A 22,585-nucleotide genomic window follows, 5' to 3' on the forward strand; every position below is an offset into this window, starting at 1 on the left:
CGGACCACATGCTCTCTTGAAGGAGGAAAGCGCTCTAGCCTCTTCCATGCTCATGACGTCTCCCGGCCGTCATGAATCACGATGGGCGTGTGCGGACGACGGCCGGGAGACGTCATGACCACGCCCAGGAATGGAATGTCCAGCACTGCGGCAGCGCTGCGGCGGAATTTGCGCTATAGCGAAGAGGTTACACAAGCTGCATGCCTCAGCCGAAGTGGGGGAAGCACTGCACACATTGGTGCCACAAGTAAAGTGCCTAACACAAACTGAGCATAGCGCAACCATGCCAGGTGTGTGTGTAGCACAGGTAATTGACGGTTCTGAAGCAATTTAGAGGGCACACAGAAGACCGCAGTTCAGGAAATGTCTGTCATGTGGGGGCTGCGCCACACAGCAGCTGCTACCCCGGAGCTCCTTAGGAAAGAGGCCCGAGTGCCGCTCGGGTAGAGGGGCCATTGAGAGGAAATGGGCAATTAAAGCAGCGGGTTGTCTGTGGGAGACACAGCGAGGCTAGGGCGGGCGGAGCCATCACTGCTCAGAAATCGCACTCAGCAATGTTTGCTGTTTGCCCTCTACCCTCAATGAGGATTCATTATCGACCTCAGAGATAAGAGCTTTTATTTAAAGTACAAAAACAAAAGCATTCCGAATACCTCCCAACTAAAAACGAACCGAGAGGAAAACCAGAAATAGTGCACCGCAACATGAGCCTGGCCCACCCAAACAGGAGCCTGGCCCACCCAAACAGCAGCCTGGCACACCCAAACAGCAGCCTGGCACACCCAAACAGGAGCGTTGGCCCTCGCAGTGAGGGCTTGAAGGCAGGCGCGCAGAGCATACGTGGTGTGTGTCAGCCGGGGCTGAGACAGCTTCCCGGGCGCACACTGACAGTTTTAGAGATTATCGCCGCCGCACCCGAGTACTTCACAGGTCTTTAAAAGACCATTTACATGTTAACGAGGCTTTGTTTAGTTTTTCACCCCTTCATCTCCACTAGGGGCATGGCAAAAGGCGACAAATCCTTTCTTTGGCAATGGTACCCTTTGCCTACTGTTCTGCTGCGTGGATATTTCTTTTTCTATGCAGCGCAGGAGAAAAGAAGTTTGTTTATTCTGATTCACCTTTCCTGACCCCTGCAGCTGCTTACCACATCAGGCTGTGACAAAAGTTTGACTCATGGAGTAGGTAAGGGAATGTGTTACTATTTGTTTTTCTTTTTAAATCTGCACAGGCCCAGCAGGACACATACTCCGTGAGTGCTTCATTTAGGACAGCAATAAGACAATACAAAATGCCCAGATAACGCTGGTGATTAATGATCCTGCTGGAGAGCAATCATTTGTCTGTTAGTGGTTTTTAAATGCAGATGAACTGTAGTTTATGTGGATAGCTCAGTGGGTTACTGCCTTTGTCACAGAGATCCTTGTGCTACTTGCAGTTCAAAAGTTACAATCCTAACATAGGACAGTGACCAATGAACTGTCATCAAAGAGCTGCATACAAACATGAATGGTATAGTTAGAACTTCACTTTATTGTTTTGTGACATAGTTAGAACTTCCCCAGTCTTTATTAATTCTAATGTTGCTAAAATGAGTAGTTTGGGCAGATATACATTTTTATTAGTAAAGCTGACCCCCATAGAATACTCTTTAAATCCTAAGTTTGTGTTTCCCCAGACCAAACCCTCTTAAAATGCCCACCAGTATGGATGACATGGGATTCCTACACCTTGTAATCCTCATTGATTTATGTGACATTCCCTGTAGACTGATTTACATACTTGTGTGATTCATAGTCTCTGTATAATGTGTGGTTGGTGTAAAGTACTGACACACACTACACTGATATGAGTAGCGCTATGCAACAAATGAAATGCATATGAGAGAGGGGCTACGCAAAGATGAGGGGCAGTGAGGGAATCCGAGGAGGAGGTAGTGGGAGGGGCTATGGAGCAATGAGGGGCACTGTTGGAGGGTGGCAGTGAGGGAATCCGAGGAAGAGGTCATGAGATGGAGCGGGGAGCTAGGGAGAGATGAGGGGCACTGGTGGAGGGTGGTAGTGAGGGAGTCTGAGAAGGAGGTCATGAGGGGGAGGCGCTACAGAGAGATGAGGGGCACTGGTGGAGGGTGGCAGCGAGGGAATCCAAGGAGAAGGTAATGAGGGGGAGGGGCTATGGGTAGATGAGGGGCACTTGTGGCGTGTGGCAGTGAGGGAATCCGAGGAGGAGGTCAGGGGCACTGTTGAAGGTGGTAGTAAAGGTATTTACGGAGAAAGAGGTTATTGGCGTGGCGCCAAAATAGACTTTTACATCAGCGCTGAAGCCGGCCCTGTCATGGCCTTTATGTTTTTGTTTGTTTAATTAGCAGTCGGGTCATAAGGGCTACTGTAGAACATTAAAGTGTGTGCTAATTACATTTACTCTATATTCAATGTTTTAAGTTTGAAGGTGATTTTACTAATGTTTTTACCGGGAGAAATGAAAGTGGAGCCTGATGGTGCCTGATATGGGGCCCAAGGTCAGCTGTGAGAAGGTGCACTGGAGAGTAGTGGATAATCAAGCCTGTAAGGGAGTGCGTTGCAGAGTCCGGGGTCAGGTGGAGGTAGTAATGAAGAAGGATTCTCCCTGAAGGCTCGCACAGAGGGAGCCTGTAAGGGAGTGCGTTGCAGAGTCCGGGGTCAGGTGGAGGTAGTAATGAAGAGGGATTCTCCCTGAAGGCTCCCACAGAGGGAGCCTGTAAGGGAGTGCTTGCAGAGTCCGGGGTCAGGTGGAGGTAGTAATGAAGAGGGATTCTCCCTGAAGGCTCGCACAGAGGGAGCCTGTAAGGGAGTGAGCTGCAGAGTCCGGGGTCAGGTGGAGGTAGTAATGAAGAGGGATTCTCCCTGAAGGCTCCCACAGAGGGAGCCTGTAAGGGAGTGCTTGCAGAGTCCGGGGTCAGGTGGAGGTAGTAATGAAGAGGGATTCTCCCTGAAGGCTCGCACAGAGGGAGCCTGTAAGGGAGTGAGCTGCAGAGTCCGGGGTCAGGTGGAGGTAGTAATGAAGAGGGATTCTCCCTGAAGGCTCCCACAGAGGGAGCCTGTAAGGGAGTGCTTGCAGAGTCCGGGGTCAGGTGGAGGTAGTAATGAAGAGGGATTCTCCCTGAAGGCTCGCACAGAGGGAGCCTGTAAGGGAGTGAGCTGCAGAGTCCGGGGTCAGGTGGAGGTAGTAATGAAGAGGGATTCTCCCTGAAGGCTCGCACAGAGGGAGCCTGTAAGGGAGTGAGCTGCAGAGTCCGGGGTAAGGTGGAGGTAGTAATGAAGAGGGATTCTCCCTGAAGGCTCCCACAGAGGGAGCCTGTAAGGGAGTGCTTGCAGAGTCCGGGGTCAGGTGGAGGTAGTAATGAAGAGGGATTCTCCCTGAAGGCTCCCACAGAGGGAGCCTGTAAGGGAGTGCTTGCAGAGTCCGGGGTCAGGTGGAGGTAGTAATGAAGAGGGATTCTCCCTGAAGGCTCGCACAGTGGGAGCCTGTAAGGGAGTGAGCTGCAGAGTCCGGGGTCAGGTGGAGGTAGTAATGAAGAGGGATTCTCCCTGAAGGCTCGCAAAGAGGGAGCCTGCAAGGGAGTGCTTGCAGAGTCCGGGGTCAGGTGGAGGTAGTAATGAAGAGGGATTCTCCCTGAAGGCTCCCAAAGAGGGAGCCTTTAAGGGAGTGCTTGCAGAGTCCGGGGTCAGGTGGAGGTAGTAATGAAGAGGGATTCTCCCTGAAGGCTCGCACAGAGGGAGCCTGTAAGGGAGTGAGCTGCAGAGTCCGGGGACAGGTGGAGGTAGTAATGAAGAGGGATTCTCCCTGAAGGCTCACAAAGAGGGAGCCTGCAAGGGAGTGCTTGCAGAGTCCGGGGTCAGGTGGAGGTAGTAATGAAGAGGGATTCTCCCTGAAGGCTCCCAAAGAGGGAGCCTGTAAGGGAGTGCTTGCAGAGTCCGGGGTCAGGTGGAGGTAGTAATGAAGAGGGATTCTCCCTGAAGGCTCGCACAGAGGGAGCCTGTAAGGGAGTGAGCTGCAGAGTCCGGGGTCAGGTGGAGGTAGTAATGAAGAGGGATTCTCCCTGAAGGCTCCCACAGAGGGAGCCTGTAAGGGAGTGCTTGCAGAGTCCGGGGTCAGGTGGAGGTAGTAATGAGGAGGGATTCTCCCTGAAGGCTCTCACAGAGGGAGCCTGTAAGGGAGTGAGCTGCAGAGTCCGGGTCAGGTGGAGGTAGTAATGAAGAGGGATTCTCCCTGAAGGCTCGCACAGAGGGAGCCTGTAAGGGAGTGAGCTGCAGAGTCCGGGGTCAGGTGGAGGTAGTAATGAAGAGGGATTCTCTCTGAAGGCTCCCACAGAGGGAGCCTGTAAGGGAGTGCCTGCAGAGTCCGGGGTCATGTGGAGGTAGTAATGAAGAAGGATTCTCCCTAAAGGCTCGCACAGAGGGAGCCTGTAAGGGAGTGAGCTGCAGAGTCCGGGGTCAGGTGGAGGTAGTAATGAAGAGGGATTCTCCCTGAAGGCTCGCACAGAGGGAGCCTGTAAGGGAGTGAGCTGCAGAGTCCGGGGTCAGGTGGAGGTAGTAATGATGAGGGATTCTCCCTGAAGGCTCCCACAGAGGGAGCCTGTAAGGGAGTGCTTGCAGAGTCCGGGGTCAGGTGGAGGTAGTAATGAAGAGGGATTCTCCCTGAAGGCTCGCACAGAGGGAGCCTGTAAGGGAGTGCTTGCAGAGTCCAGGGTCAGGTGGAGGTAGTAATGAAGAGGGATTCTCCCTTAAGGCTCGCACAGAGGGAACCTGTAAGGGAGTGAGCTGCAGAGTCCGGGGTCAGGTGGAGGTAGTAATGAAGAGGGATTCTCCCTGAAGGCTCTCACAGAGGGAGCCTGTAAGGGAGTGAGCTGCAGAGTCCGGGGTCAGGTGGAGGTAGTAATGAAGAGGGATTCTCCCTGAAGGCTCGCACAGAGGGAGCCTGTAAGGGAGTCAGCTGCAGAGTCCGGGGTCAGGTGGAGGTAGTAATGAAGAGGGATTCTCCCTGAAGCCTCCCACAGAGGGAGCCTGTAAGGGAGTGCTTGCAGAGTCCGGGGTCAGGTGGAGGTAGTAATGAAGAGGGATTCTCCCTGAAGGCTCGCACAGAGGGAGCCTGTAAGGGAGTGAGCTGCAGAGTCCGGGGTCAGGTGGAGGTAGTAATGAAGAGGGATTCTCCCTGAAGGCTCGCACAGAGGGAGCCTGTAAGGGAGTGAGCTGCAGAGTCCGGGGTCAGGTGGAGGTAGTAATGAAGAGGGATTCTCCCTGAAGGCTCTCACAGAGGGAGCCTGTAAGAGAGTGAGCTGCAGAGTCCGGGGTCAGGTGGAGGTAGTAATGAAGAGGGATTCTCCCTGAAGGCTCGCACAGAGGGAGCCTGTAAGGGAGTCAGCTGCAGAGTCCGGGGTCAGGTGGAGGTAGTAATGAAGAGGGATTCTCCCTGAAGCCTCCCACAGAGGGAGCCTGTAAGGGAGTGCTTGCAGAGTCCGGGGTCAGGTGGAGGTAGTAATGAAGAGGGATTCTCCCTGAAGGCTCGCACAGAGGGAGCCTGTAAGGGAGTGAGCTGCAGAGTCCGGGGTCAGGTGGAGGTAGTAATGAAGAGGGATTCTCCCTGAAGGCTCGCACAGAGGGAGCCTGTAAGGGAGTGAGCTGCAGAGTCCGGGGTCAGGTGGAGGTAGTAATGAAGAGGGATTCTCCCTGAAGGCTCGCACAGAGGGAGCCTGTAAGGGAGTGCTTGCAGAGTCCGGGGTCAGGTGGAGGTAGTAATGAAGAGGGATTCTCTCTGAAGGCTCCCACAGAGGGAGCCTGTAAGGGAGTGCTTGCAGAGTCCGGGGTCAGGTGGAGGTAGTAATGAAGAGGGATTCTCCCTGAAGGCTCGCACAGAGGGAGCCTGTAAGGGAGTGAGCTGCAGAGTCCGGGGTCAGGTGGAGGTAGTAATGAAGAGGGATTCTCCCTGAAGGCTCCCACAGAGGGAGCCTGTAAGGGAGTGCTTGCAGAGTCCGGGGTCAGGTGGAGGTAGTAATGAAGAGGGATTCTCCCTGAAGGCTCGCACAGAGGGAGCCTGTAAGGGAGTGAGCTGCAGAGTCCGGGGTCAGGTGGAGGTAGTAATGAAGAGGGATTCTCCCTGAAGGCTCGCACAGAGGGAGCCTGTAAGGGAGTGAGCTGCAGGGTCCGGGGTCAGGTGGAGGTAGTAATGAAGAGGGATTCGTCCAAAAGGCTCGCACAGAGGGAGCCTGTAAGGGAGTGCTTGCAGAGTCCAGGGTCAGGTGGAGGTAGTAATGAAGAGGGATTCTCCCTGAAGGCTCGCACAGAGGGAGCCTGTAAGGGAGTGCTTGCAGAGTCCGGGGTCAGGTGGAGGTAGTAATGAAGAGGGATTCTCCCTGAAGGCTCCCACAGAGGGAGCCTGTAAGGGAGTGCTTGCAGAGTCCGGGGTCAGGTGGAGGTAGTAATGAAGAGGGATTCTCCCTGAAGGCTCGCACAGAGGGAGCCTGTAAGGGAGTGAGCTGCAGAGTCCGGGGTCAGGTGGAGGTAGTAATGAAGAGGGATTCTCCCTGAAGGCTCCCACAGAGGGAGCCTGTAAGGGAGTGCTTGCAGAGTCCGGGGTCAGGTGGAGGTAGTAATGAAGAGGGATTCTCCCTGAAGGCTCGCACAGAGGGAGCCTGTAAGGGAGTGAGCTGCAGAGTCCGGGGTCAGGTGGAGGTAGTAATGAAGAGGGATTCTCCCTGAAGGCTCGCACAGAGGGAGCCTGTAAGGGAGTGAGCTGCAGGGTCCGGGGTCAGGTGGAGGTAGTAATGAAGAGGGATTCGTCCAAAAGGCTCGCACAGAGGGAGCCTGTAAGGGAGTGAGCTGCAGAGTCCGGGGTCAGGTGGAGGTAGTAATGAAGAGGGATTCTCCCTGAAGGCTCGCACAGAGGGAGCCTGTAAGGGAGTCAGCTGCAGAGTCCGGGGTCAGGTGGAGGTAGTAATGAAGAGGGATTCTCCCTGAAGCCTCCCACAGAGGGAGCCTGTAAGGGAGTGCTTGCAGAGTCCGGGGTCAGGTGGAGGTAGTAATGAAGAGGGATTCTCCCTGAAGGCTCGCACAGAGGGAGCCTGTAAGTGAGTGAGCTGCAGAGTCCGGGGTCAGGTGGAGGTAGTAATGAAGAGGGATTCTCCCTGAAGGCTCGCACAGAGGGAGCCTGTAAGGGAGTCAGCTGCAGAGTCCGGGGTCAGGTGGAGGTAGTAATGAAGAGGGATTCTCCCTGAAGCCTCCCACAGAGGGAGCCTGTAAGGGAGTGCTTGCAGAGTCCGGGGTCAGGTGGAGGTAGTAATGAACAGGGATTCTCCCTGAAGGCTCGCACAGAGGGAGCCTGTAAGGGAGTGAGCTGCAGAGTCCGGGGTCAGGTGGAGGTAGTAATGAAGAGGGATTCTCCCTGAAGGCTCGCACAGAGGGAGCCTGTAAGGGAGTGAGCTGCAGAGTCCGGGGTCAGGTGGAGGTAGTAATGAAGAGGGATTCTCCCTGAAGGCTCTCACAGAGGGAGCCTGTAAGGGAGTGAGCTGCAGAGTCCGGGGTCAGGTGGAGGTAGTAATGAAGAGGGATTCTCCCTGAAGGCTCGCACAGAGGGAGCCTGTAAGGGAGTCAGCTGCAGAGTCCGGGGTCAGGTGGAGGTAGTAATGAAGAGGGATTCTCCCTGAAGCCTCCCACAGAGGGAGCCTGTAAGGGAGTGCTTGCAGAGTCCGGGGTCAGGTGGAGGTAGTAATGAAGAGGGATTCTCCCTGAAGGCTCGCACAGAGGGAGCCTGTAAGGGAGTGAGCTGCAGAGTCCGGGGTCAGGTGGAGGTAGTAATGAAGAGGGATTCTCCCTGAAGGCTCGCACAGAGGGAGCCTGTAAGGGAGTGAGCTGCAGAGTCCGGGGTCAGGTGGAGGTAGTAATGAAGAGGGATTTTCCCTGAAGGCTCGCACAGAGGGAGCCTGTAAGGGAGTGCTTGCAGAGTCCGGGGTCAGGTGGAGGTAGTAATGAAGAGGGATTCTCTCTGAAGGCTCCCACAGAGGGAGCCTGTAAGGGAGTGCTTGCAGAGTCCGGGGTCAGGTGGAGGTAGTAATGAAGAGGGATTCTCCCTGAAGGCTCGCACAGAGGGAGCCTGTAAGGGAGTGAGCTGCAGAGTCCGGGGTCAGGTGGAGGTAGTAATGAAGAGGGATTCTCCCTGAAGGCTCCCACAGAGGGAGCCTGTAAGGGAGTGCTTGCAGAGTCCGGGGTCAGGTGGAGGTAGTAATGAAGAGGGATTCTCCCTGAAGGCTCGCACAGAGGGAGCCTGTAAGGGAGTGAGCTGCAGAGTCCGGGGTCAGGTGGAGGTAGTAATGAAGAGGGATTCTCCCTGAAGGCTCGCACAGAGGGAGCCTGTAAGGGAGTGAGCTGCAGGGTCCGGGGTCAGGTGGAGGTAGTAATGAAGAGGGATTCGTCCAAAAGGCTCGCACAGAGGGAGCCTGTAAGGGAGTGCTTGCAGAGTCCAGAGTCAGGTGGAGGTAGTAATGAAGAGGGATTCTCCCTGAAGGCTCGCACAGAGGGAGCCTGTAAGGGAGTGCTTGCAGAGTCCGGGGTCAGGTGGAGGTAGTAATGAAGAGGGATTCTCCCTGAAGGCTCCCACAGAGGGAGCCTGTAAGGGAGTGCTTGCAGAGTCCGGGGTCAGGTGGAGGTAGTAATGAAGAGGGATTCTCCCTGAAGGCTCGCACAGAGGGAGCCTGTAAGGGAGTGAGCTGCAGAGTCCGGGGTCAGGTGGAGGTAGTAATGAAGAGGGATTCTCCCTGAAGGCTCCCACAGAGGGAGCCTGTAAGGGAGTGCTTGCAGAGTCCGGGGTCAGGTGGAGGTAGTAATGAAGAGGGATTCTCCCTGAAGGCTCGCACAGAGGGAGCCTGTAAGGGAGTGAGCTGCAGAGTCCGGGGTCAGGTGGAGGTAGTAATGAAGAGGGATTCTCCCTGAAGGCTCGCACAGAGGGAGCCTGTAAGGGAGTGAGCTGCAGGGTCCGGGGTCAGGTGGAGGTAGTAATGAAGAGGGATTCGTCCAAAAGGCTCGCACAGAGGGAGCCTGTAAGGGAGTGAGCTGCAGAGTCCGGGGTCAGGTGGAGGTAGTAATGAAGAGGGATTCTCCCTGAAGGCTCGCACAGAGGGAGCCTGTAAGGGAGTCAGCTGCAGAGTCCGGGGTCAGGTGGAGGTAGTAATGAAGAGGGATTCTCCCTGAAGCCTCCCACAGAGGGAGCCTGTAAGGGAGTGCTTGCAGAGTCCGGGGTCAGGTGGAGGTAGTAATGAAGAGGGATTCTCCCTGAAGGCTCGCACAGAGGGAGCCTGTAAGTGAGTGAGCTGCAGAGTCCGGGGTCAGGTGGAGGTAGTAATGAAGAGGGATTCTCCCTGAAGGCTCGCACAGAGGGAGCCTGTAAGGGAGTGAGCTGCAGAGTCCGGGGTCAGGTGGAGGTAGTAATGAAGAGGGATTCTCCCTGAAGGCTCGCACAGAGGGAGCCTGTAAGGGAGTGCTTGCAGAGTCCGGGGTCAGGTGGAGGTAGTAATGAAGAGGGATTCTCCCTGAAGGCTCCCACAGAGGGAGCCTGTAAGGGAGTGCTTGCAGAGTCCGGGGTCAGGTGGAGGTAGTAATGAAGAGGGATTCTCCCTGAAGGCTCGCACAGAGGGAGCCTGTAAGGGAGTGAGCTGCAGAGTCCGGGGTCAGGTGGAGGTAGTAATGAAGAGGGATTCTCCCTGAAGGCTCCCACAGAGGGAGCCTGTAAGGGAGTGCTTGCAGAGTCCGGGGTCAGGTGGAGGTAGTAATGAAGAGGGATTCTCCCTGAAGGCTCGCACAGAGGGAGCCTGTAAGGGAGTGAGCTGCAGAGTCCGGGGTCAGGTGGAGGTAGTAATGAAGAGGGATTCTCCCTGAAGGCTCGCACAGAGGGAGCCTGTAAGGGAGTGAGCTGCAGGGTCCGGGGTCAGGTGGAGGTAGTAATGAAGAGGGATTCGTCCAAAAGGCTAGCACAGAGGGAGCCTGTAAGGGAGTGCTTGCAGAGTCCAGGGTCAGGTGGAGGTAGTAATGAAGAGGGATTCTCCCTGAAGGCTCGCACAGAGGGAGCCTGTAAGGGAGTGCTTGCAGAGTCCGGGGTCAGGTGGAGGTAGTAATGAAGAGGGATTCTCCCTGAAGGCTCCCACAGAGGGAGCCTGTAAGGGAGTGCTTGCAGAGTCCGGGGTCAGGTGGAGGTAGTAATGAAGAGGGATTCTCCCTGAAGGCTCGCACAGAGGGAGCCTGTAAGGGAGTGAGCTGCAGAGTCCGGGGTCAGGTGGAGGTAGTAATGAAGAGGGATTCTCCCTGAAGGCTCCCACAGAGGGAGCCTGTAAGGGAGTGCTTGCAGAGTCCGGGGTCAGGTGGAGGTAGTAATGAAGAGGGATTCTCCCTGAAGGCTCGCACAGAGGGAGCCTGTAAGGGAGTGAGCTGCAGAGTCCGGGGTCAGGTGGAGGTAGTAATGAAGAGGGATTCTCCCTGAAGGCTCGCACAGAGGGAGCCTGTAAGGGAGTGAGCTGCAGGGTCCGGGGTCAGGTGGAGGTAGTAATGAAGAGGGATTCGTCCAAAAGGCTCGCACAGAGGGAGCCTGTAAGGGAGTGCTTGCAGAGTCCAGGGTCAGGTGGAGGTAGTAATGAAGAGGGATTCTCCCTGAAGGCTCCCACAGAGGGAGCCTGTAAGGGAGTGCGTGCAGAGTCCGGGGTCAGGTGGAGGTAGTAATGAAGAGGGATTCTCCCTGAAGGCTCGCACAAAGGGAGCCTGTAAGGGAGTGAGCTGCAGAGTCCGGGGTCAGGTGGAGGTAGTAATGAAGAGGGATTCTCCCTGAAGGCTCTCACAGAGGGAGCCTGTAAGGGAGTGAGCTGCAGAGTCCGGGGTCAGGTGGAGGTAGTAATGGAGAGGGATTCTCCCTGAAGGCTCCCACAGAGGGAGCCTGTAAGGGAGTGAGCTGCAGAGTCCGGGTCAGGTGGAGGTAGTAATGATGAGGGATTCTCCCTGAAGGCTCCCACAGAGGGAGCCTGTAAGGGAGTGCTTGCAGAGTCCGGGGTCAGGTGGAGGTAGTAATGAGGAGGGATTCTCCCTGAAGGCTCTCACAGAGGGAGCCTGTAAGGGAGTGAGCTGCAGAGTCCGGGTCAGGTGGAGGTAGTAATGAAGAGGGATTCTCCCTGAAGGCTCGCACAGAGGGAGCCTGTAAGGGAGTGAGCTGCAGAGTCCGGGGTCAGGTGGAGGTAGTAATGAAGAGGGATTCCCCCTGAAGGCTCGCACAGAGGGAGCCTGTAAGGGAGTGAGCTGCAGAGTCCGGGGTCAGGTGGAGGTAGTAATGAAGAGGGATTCTCCCTGTAGGCTCTCACAGAGGGAGCCCGAGAAGTGTCACTTGCCTGATTCTCCCACCCCAGAAACCTCCTCTTCCTATCAAAGGAACATTACATGTAAAAAACACTTTTTGAGAGTGATAACGTTTAGAAAGAGATCTGGAAAAGAGTGCGTTTTACTGGGCCTTGTAAGACTAAGAAGAGAGAAAGGAGGGCCCTGAAGCAGGCCTGTCCAGACATATATGCGACAAATCGAGCCCTCAGTGGCCCACCCAAATGCACCCTTGGCCCACCCAAATTAAAATTCCTGGAGCCGGGCCTGTTTCTAGGGCAGCCAGGTAAACGTCTACTAACCTGAACACAGACTGTATTCCATAATACAACAGCGGTGGCGCCAGGTGGCTAAGGGAGATGTAGAAGAGAACATGCATATGGCATCCCATAGGGGGTCTCAGCAGAGTGGATGTTCGTTGGCAGAACCGAGCTGGTGCTGGAAGGGCTGGGCAAGTTTGGGTGGCTATGTTAAAATAGCAGGGTTGCGTTGGTTAATTTTTTTGAGGCATCATGGGTGCAGTGGCTGCTTGGGGCCCCGCACCTGGCATGAAGGGGGAGCAGTCGGGTTAGGGGTGCTGAATGCCAGTTCCTTGAGTTTTCGTGCGCTTGGTTGCTGCAGTGTGTTTGATATTTGATTGTGTTGGAGGAAGCGCAGTGCTTCTATGGGACAATGGATGCTTCCGGAATGAAAGGCATATTGCATCTGGTTTATGCGGTTCATATTTTATATAGAGGTTGACGTGATTGTTAATTGCTGTGGCACTGCTGTGTGCACCCAAGGGAGGGTATGTGGGAGGGAGTGACTGCTTCACCAGGTGTCACTGGAGACAATTTAATTGGTAAACTGGACGCCTTTTGTTTTCCTGGTCCAATAGACGATGAAACCGCAGCACCACCACAACGTGTGATCCTGTGCACACTTTCAAATTCTACTCCCCATCCAGTGGCTGAGCTGCTTGCCACACAAACAGCGCTGTCTCCAGAGCTAAGTCCGGGATGTTTCTCTCTTTTGGGATGGGGGTATTAGATCTATGGTTTCCAATGTTTCTAGTACTCTAGACGTGGGTCCCGTGCTCTCCATGCCACTGGAATCAAGCTATCCTGGCTGAAGAGGGGTGAAAGCCCGAAACCGGTCCTAAGATGCTTGTTTCCGGTCCAGGGAGGACCTGGCTGGCAGTTCGGGCTGGACTGTTCCCATGAGGCACAGGGGCAAGACTGATTTGCATATGGCTGGGTTCAAACTGGAATGGCATGGTGAGCAAAAAACGATGGATTTAGACTCTATACTGGGGTGAATGTATGACATTGTTCTGCATTCTGTCCATCAACTGTTGTTTTTGCATTTGTCACCCCGAGTGGGACGGGTATGCCCAGACGTGGGTCCCGTGCTCTCCATGCCACTGGAATCAAGCTATCCTGGCTGACGAGGGGTGAAACCCCGGAACCGGTCCTAGGATGCTTGTTTCCAGTCCAGGGAGGACATGGCTTGGCAGTTCAAGCTGGACTGTTCCCATGAGGCACAGGGTCAAGACTGATTTGCATATGGCTGGGTTCAAACTGGAACAGCGATGGATTTAGGCCCAGATCTCTGTACTGGGGTGAATGTATGACGTTGTTCTACATTCTGTAAGCCGGGGAGCCAGCTGCAGTTTTCAAATAACAAGAACATGTCAGGATATCTGTGGTGATGTTGTTCCAGCTGCCGTGAGATCAGCCTTGTCTGCGGGTGGTCCGGACTGAGCATGGAAGGTCAATTAGCCGCACATTTTGTCCCAAACTAATTCACTGCTATGTCAACGTTAAGACTCGGGGAGCTAACGGGGAGCTAAAGTTTTAGCCTACTCTTGCAACACGTGGCAGTGCGTTTAATAACTTCGATGCATGATTGCAAGTATTTTGGTAAGTGAGTAGACGGGGTATCGGGATTGAATTGAATGGGGCCACAACAGTGGAAGCTGACTTGACCATAAGTTTATAGCTCTGGTTTTCAACCGGCAGCGCTGACATGTGGGGAGCCAGGTCTGGCTGTGCAGCCCATTTTGCTTCTCTTTGGGGACGTGTGTTGGGGGCTTTGCTCCTAATTATTTAAACTTGAGTGATCTTGGACGAACAACGTTCACTAACAATGGGTAAACATCACTATTGCATTCCACAGAGGTGCAGGGAGAGCTTCGTGGGTGCACCAGTCGCGAGCAGGCGCTGTGGTCGGGCATCGGCAGAGGGGGGCTGCTGGTGTTCTGTTGACTGGGACAGCTGGGGTGGCTCGGTGGAGATAGTGGTTTGGTTTTGTGGCCTGTTTCGGGACCTCGTGAGCTGCAGGGGCTGTTTCGGACCCACTCCTAACATGTGAGGAGGGAGTGGGTAAGCTGGGGAGGTCACTAGTTAGGGGTTTGTTAGATGCCAGGCAGCTCTTGTGAACTTGAGGAAAAATAAATGCCTGCGTGATGAAATGGAAGTTCAGCGGAATTATAGAAATAACATGCAGCAGTTTGAAGACGGACTTTCCCTTTAGAATGCTTAACAAGGGGCGGGGACACAGCCATTCTTCACTTCCAAGCATTGTTCTATTACATCTAGCAAAATGCTTTTCTTTTCCTTTTCATTTTAGAAAGGTTTCGGAATGATAGTTCTCGGGCCTAATTACGGCGTTTTGCAGGGAACGAAAAACAAGCATTTGCAGTGCAATAGGTCTCGCATTTGCGAGAGTTTACCTATTAGTATTGTAAATGACAATGCCCTTTATTTATGTTTTAAAACATAAAACATAAATAAAAGGCATTGTCATTTACAATGTAATAGCTCAAACTCGCATGAATGCGAGGACTACTGCATTGTAAATGCTGGTTTCTTACTATTTCAGCAACCAATTACTCTTGCTTGAAACTGAAGAATAAACTTTCATTTTGTTTCATCATATACGCTGCCTACCCTCATTGCACACTGAAAATACTTAGTGGCACAACATGTGGCAGCACTCTTTCAAGTTCTAAATATTTCAAGAGGACTGACTTATAAAGCTTACTGTTTTAAAACCAATAATTTATCAAAATCTTCATTAAAATGTCCCATTTAGCCCTCTATTTTTCAGATTTTTTGGGGGGAGAACATCCTCGAATGCCCCTTATGTTAATCTAGCTCACTTGTTTCACTTTCTTCCTACATTAAACTTGTCACCAACTTTTACATCCCACCACTTTTAAAAGTCACCAGCACCACTGCTCAATTGCTCCAAAACTTGTATCTTTCTTCTTTTTTTGCTGCTCAGCAGTCAAGAAATATTTCTCACAGTTAATTATGTTATCTTTTGTAATACAAATAAAATAAAGATTGTATAGACGATGTTTTGATGAAATACTCTTCATAAACATTTCCTTTTCATGTTATATTTATTTGATGGCCCAAGTACTCTCAAACCGCGACTAGCGCAGATGAAAATAGAGAGAGGATGGCGCTCAGATCTATGCAGGACCAACAATCGCAGTCCTCTATCCCCGTGCCCACGACTGGACCAACAAACTCGGCGAACCCATGTCAATCAATAAAATGCAGTGGGGATCCAACGTGGGCGCTCTCAGCTGCAACAACTAGAGCAGGCAAAACACCACAGGCCAGTTTACATATGGTTGAACTATATATGAAATTCAAGGATCATTGAATATGTGAATAGTAGTGAATAACTGATGCATAGATAGGAAGCAAGCCCCTGACTGAATTCTCCCCGAGCACACCCCTCCTACCTGCATAGTTGACTGGGGTTGCAATATTACATCACAGGCTAGCCCTGAAGAGCGGGTGCAAGCTCTCCTCTAATTCCCAATAATAATATTTTTGACAAGCTCAGTGAGGTGATTTGCACCTGGGAGATATCAATGCATATATGCACTGCTCCCTCTGTCCAGCCCTTGAGGAAAACGGTTGAGATTAAGCAAAATATTGCGCACTGGAGTGCAAAATGGCTAAGTGCGAATCATTTAAGGCTAAATGTGAACCATTTAACACAGGTAATTAGAAACAATTTGAGAAAGAGGACTCAGTCAATCAATCAATGGATTTGTATAGCGTGACTTATCACCTGGTGGGGTATCCAGGCGCTTGCAGGTCCAGGTGGGCTTATTCGAGCAGCCAGGTCTTTACTGCCTTATAGAATTCAAGTAGAGAGGCGGTGGTCCGGAGATAAAGGCTAAGGCTGTTCCAGGTCTCTGCTGCAAGGTGGGAGAAAGAGCGTCCTCCACATCAGCTTCTGTGGATGCGGAGCATGTGAGCGAGTGAGAGGGAGGTGACGCGCAGGTTCCTAGGTGACTGGTGCAAGTTGAGGCAGTGGTTGAGGTAGGCGAATCCTTGGTTGTGAAGGGCTCTGTGTGTGTGGGTTAGCATCTAGAATTGGCATCTCTTCTGTATAGGGAGCCAGTGGAGTTGTCTGAGGTGGGGTGTGATGTGGATTCATCGTGGGAGGTTGAGGACGAGTCTGGCTGCAGCATTTTGTATTGTCTGAAGTCTCTGAAGGAGGTGTGCGGCTATTCCTGCATAGAGAGTGTTGCCGTAGTCCAGTCGGCTTGTGATGAGGGCCTGTGTCACAGTGCGCCTTGTCTGCAGAGGGAGCCATTTCATGATTTCCAGTAGCATCCACAGTGTGTGGAAGCAGGCCAAGGTTGCTGCACTGACCTCTGCTTTCATGGTGAGCTTACTGTCAAGGATGATCCCTAGGTTTCTGGCGTGCTCGGGAGGGGTGTGAGAGGGTCCAAGGTTCGACGGCCACCAGGTCTCATTCCAAGGGTTGTTGTCATTCCTGAAGCTCAGCACCTCCGTTTGGTCAGTGTTGAGCTTCAGGCAGTTATTCTTCATCCATTCAGTGACGCTTGCCATGCATCTGTGGAAGTTGGTTCTGGTGGTGGTTGGGTCCTCGGAGAGGGAGAAGATGAGTTGTTGTCACCAGCGTAGAATATGAATGATGTTGAGTCCATGTGCTCTGACAATGTTGGCAAGGGGGGGGTCCTGTAGATGTTGAAGAGGGTGGGGCTGAGGGATGAGCCCTGGTGGACACCGCAGACAACGTCCTTGGGTTTGAGAGAGTCCCCGTGAATGCTGACGTGGTGTAGTGTTTTGATCGGACTGCCTGAAGGACATTGCTGGCTGGATGAACAAAAATTGTTTGAAGTTAAATGCAGACAAAACCGAGGTCTTGTTTTTTAACCGTGTATCTCCTCTGCCACTGTGCCTCTGGTGGCCTGGGGAGCTGGGTCCCGAGCCCATCCCCAAGGATTCGGTTAAAAACCTTTGAGGTAGGTGGGAGAAGGACCTCACCCTTGTGGCACAAGCCAGGCATACTTCCACTGCTTGCTTTGGAAAATTGAGAACTATTAGTCAATTCCTACATTTCCTGCCTGAAGAAAGCTGCAGGATGACGGTCCATGCATTGGTTACCTCCCAACTAGATTATGCCAAATGTCTCTTGCCAGTTTATTTGAACCACAGGTTACAGATAGTGCAGAATGCGGCTGCAAGACTAATCCGTAGTGTCCCTTTTCGCCAGCACATTTCACCGTATCTGAGACAGCTACACTGGCTCCCGGTGACCAGGAGGATTGACTTTAAGGCACTCACCCTGGCTTTTAAAGCTTACGACGGCAATGGACCAGGCTATCTTAGGTCAAGGCTCATTCCATATCATCAGGAGCGGACATTGAGATCTAATCAGCAGCGCCTTCTCACTGTCCCCCGTTTATCAAAGATGCAACAAGGAGATTGATCCTTCACAGTTAGGACGTCCAAACTGGAACTCCTTGCCTAGCTCTCTGCATTGTTTAGATAAGGAAGAGGAATTCAGAAAGGCTCTAAAAACCTGGCTTTTCAGGTAGGGGCAGAAGTATCTGGAATTTCTCAGTTTTGCTAGTCTGCTAGCGCCGGGACACCTTTCATTCATTCATTCAGCGTGTAGTGGAATACGGTGTTGAATGCTGCCGAGAGGTCGAGGAGGATCAGGGCTGCCATTTCTCCCCAGACGAGAAGGGCTCTGATGTCACCTTTAGATACAAATAGAGCTGTCTCAATGCTGTGGTTGCTTCGGAAACCGGACTGGGAGGCGTCGAGTAGATGCTTCTGTCCAAGATGTTTCATGAGTTGCCCATTGATTGTTTTTACAGGACCTTGGCTGGGAACTGGCGCAGTGAGATGGGATGATAGTTCTTGAGTTTACTGGGTTTGGCGAATGGCTTCTTCAGTAGCGGCCTGATTTCGGTGTGTTTTCAGTCATCGGGGAGGGTGGCTGTAGTTATTTAGGTGTTGCGCAGAGTGGTGAGTTCCTGGCTGATTCTCTGGTCTCCGAGGTTGAAGATGTTGTGAGGGCATGGGTCTGTGGGGGCTCTTGAGTGGATGGAGTTCATGGTTGTGATGGTGTCCTGGGTGCTGAGTTGGTTCCAGTTGATCAGTCAGTGGTCATTGTCAGCTGTGGTGACGGTGTGTTGGTTGGGGAGATTCCTGGGTCGGGTTGGAGGTAGAAGTTTCTGTAGCTGGTGGAGATCTTGTCATGGAAGAATAAGGTCTTGTGACGGGATGATATTGCTTGCTGTTCTATGGGATTGGAGAAATCCTTGACAATGTTGAAGAGTTCTTTGTTGTGGTTGGAGCTGGCCTCGATGCGCTCAGTTAGGACATTATTCTTCTTCACCCTCAGCTGACAGTGGTAGAGAGTGAGGGAGTTCTTTGCTGGTGTGCCATCTCCTTTCTCAAAGTTGCTGTCACGCTTTGTTGTCCTGAGTTCCTGGGTGTACAGCTGGCCTGTTTGAAGGATCTTCTGTGTCTGCTGTTCTTTTTTTAAAAAAATAGATTTTTATTGAAACAACAATACGCCATCTGTATTTACAAGATACATAATGCAAAATAGACTGACAATTTACCAACAAATCAGATATGTCATGGTCATTAGCTAAGTATAATTGTTCAGTTACCAGCTCTCTTCCCCCTCACCCTGGTTCCCTCCCCCCCAATTAAAGTGATTCGTCCTCCCGGTCATGTACAGTCAACGGGTCACATAACATACCCCGATAGCTATTCCACTTCTCCCAGATTTGTGTCCATTTTCAGGGGCATCCCATCCTCTCATAAATCGTTTGTTCCACTTACATACACCAGACCATGTCAGTCTTCCATTCCCTCAACGTCGGGGCCTCCACCGCTCTCCATTTCCTTGCTATATTGCATTTGGCTATCATGAATCCCAGTGTTGCCCACAGACGCTCCACGTTCATAAGATCCGAATTCCCACAGATATTCAACAGACACCATTTCGGCAATTTACTCTCAGTCACATTATAAACTTCTCCCATGATCCTTAATATCCGTTCCCAATATTGCTGAAGTAGGGGGCACTCCCACAGCAGGTGGAAGAAGGAACCCTCCTGCCCACAACCCATCGGGCACAGCGGTGAGTCAAGTATTCCCATTTTAACCTGGGTGGTGTATGCATAGTAGACCCTGTGGAGTATCTATGTGTCTGTTGTTCTTGATGGGTGCGGTGGTGTCTGTGCAATTAGTGATCTAGGTGTTGTCGTTCTTGATTCCCTGGTGCAGGTTGGTGGCGGCCGCTGAATTGGAGCTGTGAAGGGCTTCCGTCCATTGGATCTCTGCCACTTTGCTCCAACTACGGTAGAGGGCGTTGGGCATCGGTTGGGTGCCCGTGCAGGGGCTGGAGATGTTGAAGAGGATGATTGAGTGGCCAGTGGTGGTGAGTTCAGTTACGTGGCTGTACTTCACATGGTTGCTTTAGGTGAAGATCAGGTCACGAGTAAGTCCTGTAGGATGAGTGGGGACTCTGACAAGTTGAGATAGTCAGATGTTGTTCATGCTGTCGAGGACGTTGGAGGTGTTGGTGTCATTGGGATCATTGAGGTGGAAGTTGAATTCATCGAGTAGGATGTAGTCGAAGGATTCCAGGGCAAGGGGCGGGCCAAAATCAGCGATGATGTTGTAGAAATGTAGGTGCGGGCTAGGCAGTTGATAGGCAAGGGTGCCCCTGATGATCGACTTGCCATCCGTGAGAAGCTTGAAATTGAGGTGTTCCATGTGGGCGGTGGTGCTGTTGGTGCTTGTGGTGCACTGAATGGTCTCTTGGTGAATAATGGCAATTCCTTCTCCTAGCTTGCTGGTGTGGTCCTGGTCGGTGATTTTGTATTCGTTGGGTGTTGCTGTGGTGATGTCGGGTGCAGATGCCGGGTTTAGCCAGGTTTCGGTGAGGAAGAAGTCATTGGTGCAAGTGTGTCGACGAGGTTCCATAGTTAGGTGTCATGTTTGCACATCGAGCGCGTGTTGAGGAGTATATATTCGAGCTGGTGGTCTAGTTCTGGGGCGCTGTGGCAGGTGATCAGTTTGGTGTTAGTCAGCGTGATGGATTGCATGGTGGTGCAGCTGGTGTAGAAGGTGCAGGTGAATGGTTGTCTTGTTGAGTGCAGTGAGGCGTAGCAGCAGTGCACATTGGGTCGGCCGGCATTCAGGGCATGAAGTTCTGCGGCGGTGTAACTGCAGGGGTGCAAAAGGCCACGGTTCCTATTACTGGGCACAGGTGCCTACGGTGTACCAGCTGTGCACCTGCCACACTTGCCCTCCATTAAGTAGGTCTTGGTAGAAGGGAGGGGCGCTGAGAGGCGGTAGGCAGGGCTAGGCAGGAGGCAGGAAACCAGGTGGTGGTAAGAACCAGAAAGTATTTAGCAAGAGAACACAGGTAATGCAGAGTAAGTAAATAGTAAGTAAATAGAAAGAGAATACAGGCAATGCAGAATAAGTGAATAGAAAGAAAACACAGGCAATGAGACAGAGAGGCAAGCAGCACAAGTGCAGAATTAGGCAAATAGAGAAGAAACACAGGCAATAAAACAGAGAGACAAGGAGTGCCAGAGAGAATATGAGCAAAGGAGAAGAATACAGACAATGCAGCAGAGAGACAAGGAGCACCTGCAAGTGAGGCACCAAGGGCGAGCTGGGTTGGGACCTGCTCAATGGGGTCGTGCTGCGTCCTCATTTAAGTAGGTTCTGAGAGGAGGAAGGGGCACTGGAAGGCTATGGATGGGGTTAGGCAGGACACGGGAGAGCAGGCAGCAGTAGAAAACAAGCGGGTGGGAGCAGAACGTGGTACAAACAACCAGAAAGTAAATATGGAGGCAGCACCAGGGATGAAGTCACACTTAAGTCTAGCAATTTTTGCTGCTATTGCTGTTGTCGGTCCGGGCATACCTGCCGTTGCCTAAATAGAAGGCTCATGGGACTTTCTCGGCTGAAGTTTATTATTACTTCATCCGTACTGTGGGATAGCCAGTAGCTACAAACTGTTGATGGACTTTTTCCATATATTACTTTTCTTCTGACTATTGCAGTCGGATCCCTTCGCTGGTATTGGTTAATAGCCTTCCTGGGCATTTGGACACTGCTGTGCATTCACAAATCTTCTAACCATGTAAAAACTTCCAGACACCATTGAGGGATCCTCTACATCTTTTTCGATTCAGTTGGAATACCGCTCCGATAGCACTTAAATTATTCTGGCCGGAATTAAATAGAACGTTGCCCGCATCGTGGGACTGATTATTCCTCTGACGCACACAGTGGGACTCGGTCCGTACAGGAAGTTTTTGCCCTGATGAAGTTCCTTTAAAAGGAACGAAACACGTTGGCTGTTGTCCTGTCATCTTTTATCTTAAAGAAGAATAAAGAATATTGAAAAGACCATATTGACTTAAATGTGACTTCATCCCTGGTGCTGCCTCCATCTTTTCTTCAATTTATGTTTCTGGATTTCCAGTGAGACCCAACTGCGGCAGGTCTCGGAGGTGGATTGCACAGGACCTTGCTACTATGTGGACATTATGATTGAGGTGCTAAACGCTTAGTCAGCTGCAGTATCTATATCTATTTGCTAACCAGAAAGTAAATAGAAAGAGAACATAGGCAATGCAGAGTAAGTACATAGAAAGAGAATACAGGCAATGCAGAATAAGTCAATGGAAAGAGAACACAGGCAATGAGACAGGGAGACAAGAAGTACCAGAGCGGAATTAGGCAAATAGAGAATAAACACAGGCAATGAGACAGAGAGCAAAGGAGTACCACAGAGGATTTGAGTATGTAGAGTAATACAGGCAATGCCAATTCATCGTTATTTTGCACACCATGCCACCTCAGTTTGGACCCAGCCATATATAAATCAGTTGACCCTACTCCAATAGGAACAGTCCAGCCCAAACTGCCAAGTCAGATCCTCCATGAACCGTAACACAAGCAACCCAGTAGACATCAGCTGGGTACAATTTGGTTCCAGTGACACAGTGTGCGCTGGACCCACGTCTGGGCATACCCGTCCTATTTAGGGAAACACAATACATATACAAAACAGTGATTGATGGAATGCTTGACTAAATTCAGCCACTGGTAATCACTCTGGGCCGCATCCCAATCCATCGTTATTTTGCACATCATTCCACCTCAGTTTAGACCCAGGTATATGCAAATCAGTCTTGACCCTGCTCCATTAGGAACAGTCCAGCCCGAACTGCCAAGCCAAGTCCTCCCTGAACTGGAACACAAGCAATCCAGGACCCTTTTATGGGCAATCCAGGACCCTTTTATGGGCTCATCAACCGGGTACAGCTTGGTTCCAGTGACACAGTGTGCACGGGACCCATGCCTGGACATACCTGTCACACCTAGGGTTAAACAATATCAATCAATCAATCAGGATTTATAAAGCATGGCTAATCACCTGATAGAATATTGAGGCGCATGTGGGTCCCAGAGGCTTAATCGAAAAGCCAGGTCTTGAGGGCCATTCGGAATTCCGGAAGTGAGGTGATGGTCCCAAGGTGTGTGTGGAGGCTGTTCCAGGTCTTTGCTGCAATGTGGGAGAAGAAGCGTCCTCCACTTCTGCTTCGGTAGATGCAGGGAGTATGGACAAGTGAAAGGGAGGTGGAGCGTAGTCATCTTGTTGGTTGGCGGAAGTTCATGCGGTGGTTATTGTCTGCGGTTGTGTGGAGGAATGATGATAAGTAGTACAGGTAAACCAAATCAAATTGACTGTCTGCCCTCCGAGAGTCCCAAGTTTCAAGTCAAGTCAAAAATACTTTATTCGGTTCATAACAAAAACCATAAAAGTATAGTACATAGTACATCGAAGTCAAGACCGCTATTAAAATATAACAGAACGATTGTACGAATTTTTACAAA

The sequence above is a fragment of the Triturus cristatus genome, chromosome 12 (assembly GCF_964204655.1).
Source record: "Triturus cristatus chromosome 12, aTriCri1.1, whole genome shotgun sequence".
Lineage (NCBI taxonomy): Eukaryota > Metazoa > Chordata > Amphibia > Caudata > Salamandridae > Triturus > Triturus cristatus.